Consider the following 2775-nt stretch of genomic DNA (forward strand, 5'->3'; position numbering starts at 1 on the left):
ACAATAGGCAGTATGATCAATACATACTACTGCTGAAGCACGTAATATAATAAAATAAAATAAAATACAATCAATCCCTCCTATAAAAGATCCAAGTATATTAACCCTGGTTTTCCATCCTTAGCTCGATCTGTTATCAACCACAAAATTCGGTCAAGAATGATAACATCTCCCACAAATGATGTTATCTAATAGTTTGCGCACTTAGTTGTGGATTAACCATGACACAATAACAATGGTAATAACAATACTTGATTGCGAAATAGCATTCTAGAAAACTCTCATCCTAGCATATTCAAGTCAGTCCGAATAGACAGATATATATATTGTGACGTGACGTTTTTGGGACGTCCGTCACAAGGGTCGAATGACCCGATCGGGGGCGGTTTTTCTGGGGCCTGCGTCTTCTCTATTTAGGGAGAGAGCGGCCCAAGCGTCAGATCGACAAGATCTGACTTTTGTTAGTAATAGTTATCGGAAATGTAAGCTCGAGATGAGCCCGCGAGTTGGTTGTCGGCACGAGATCGAGCGGCGGGATCCCATCCGGCGGAAGAAAAGGAAGAGGAAAGAGCGACGGCCGAGAGCGGGAGTCCAGGACAACCAGGAAACAAGAGACGTCAGGTCGTAATTGTCTAACATTAAAAACCTTTTTGATGGCTGATAAACATCGCTGCCGGTAAATTTATATTTCTTATGGCAAGAAAGGAGCGCGGAGGGCCGGAATAATCCAGCCAAAGAGGCGGCCACTCCACCCGCACGAAGCGAGGGAGTCCTAAGGACGCAGCGGCGAGCGGACTCTCAATTCGGAACCTATTCAACCAAATAGGAAAGAGAGCCGATCGGGCGCAGCCGTAAGCCCGCACCTTTAAGCCGGACAACAGGAAATTTTGGGAAACTCCGGGGCGATGAACCCACATGCACGGCCGTGATGACAACTAGGATCGCGAGGATCACAGGACGGCCCTGCGTAACGCGAAAGCGCCACAGGTGGCACGATAGCGATTTATCGCGCCGGCGTGTCTCCTGCAGGACTCTCGCTCCGCACTGTTCGGCGAGCGATCCGATAGAACGCAGGTCTCAGGAAGCGCGAGCGATATCGAGACGGAAATTGCGAACGAAAAATTCGAGGGCTTCCAGCCGGTGGGACGAGTGTCGCCAGCCCGATTTTGTTGCCGATTACTTGTAGGTAATTAGTTCGGATGAGTCGCGCCCTAAATAGTTGTCGAGCCACGCGTTTGGTGAATTAATTTTTGTGAAAATTTTGGTAGATTGCGTCGTACGGCCGACGGGCTTTCGTCACTCATCCGAATTATATCAGATAAGGCCTCTCTCTATTCATTTCGCCGCCGCCAACATTCATTCGTGTTAGCATTGTAATTTTGTATATTGTGCAGAGTATTAGCGATCGGAATTAATTGTCTTGCGTTGATCGCGTAAAATATTGCGCCACGCTCCGTACACCACATTCGCGTCCAGTAGTTTTCGTCACTGCGTTTGTTCACGCGGTTTTAAACTACTTAAGTGCAGCGGGTTGAGACAGATTAAATTTCGAGAAATGTTTAAACTATATATTGTAGAGTTCTGAGCCGCCGATGATTCCCCGAGTCTCGAAAATTATACCTTGTAAATCCCAACGCCAAGGTCGTCGCTATTGTTATCGCAACTTATATCGACTCTCCGCGGGCCTGGTTATAGAAATTATTTGAGTCATCTGGCAAGGAAATATTTATTGTATTCAAGCGGATTCCCGATCGCGTACAAAGTGATTACCGGCGCATTCGAAACCTTTCTTTAGTTGTCGTGGCCTAAATCAGTCACGAACGGCAGAAATTCTCGCGATTGAAAAATCGAGTTCGCATCGCGTTAAACGCCCGGTAATTGAATACTCTTGTGCCCGGTCGCGCCGATCTCCGCGGGATCATTGCGGTCTCACCTTTCGCATCGAATATTGTTCTCTATTCTTATTTAAAATACAGTTGTTATTGTTACTTAAATATTGAAAGCTTTATTTTAGCTCCCGTGTTCTCGATTCTCTGCTTTTTCCCGTTCCCCGAGCCACCCCCTCTACCCCATGGGAATACTGTCTAGCCGCGCAGTCTGCCGTCGCGTTAATTATCGGTTCCGCTAATTTTTCTCGTGTTTGCTGTCGTCTTACGTGGTGCGGCCTGCCGTACCTGGCGCCCAACTCGGTTTTTTTTGGTGATATACGGACTTTTTCGGGATATCGGGACCGATATTCGAGATACGCGCCGAAGGTGTGCCGTGGGCACCGAGAACCGCCCGCCGAATAAGTAATTATTATTCAAATAATTAACAAAAGAAATTACGGTTACAATCTATATAAATATACGGTACGGCATAACATGAACACTTCTCGTAACTCATCGACCTCGTAGTATAATAAGTTGTATTATAAAATCTCAGCTTATTTTACAAAATCTAAATATAATCGATGTAAATCAAATACATATTCCGTTTTGTTTCCTGCAATTCTATCCAGTGTTTAACATTTGCGGATGAGCCTCGGAATCTGAGAATCCAAGTATCATTGCACACGCATGATTCTCCCAACAATATAATCTCCAACTACAGTGTGAACTTAGTGAACAGTATAATTACAAATATTTTCAAAGTAATATACATAGTATAATATGCAATACATAATCATATAACTATGCATTATACCCTATGGTGTTTATCTCTAGTCACTAGTTACTATTTACAGTTTCAGACTCAAACGAGAATCGCCAAATGACTGAGTGCAAATCCCTACAC

This window comes from Formica exsecta, unplaced genomic scaffold (assembly GCF_003651465.1).
Source record: "Formica exsecta isolate Colony F162 unplaced genomic scaffold, ASM365146v1 scaffold548, whole genome shotgun sequence".
NCBI lineage: Eukaryota > Metazoa > Arthropoda > Insecta > Hymenoptera > Formicidae > Formica > Formica exsecta.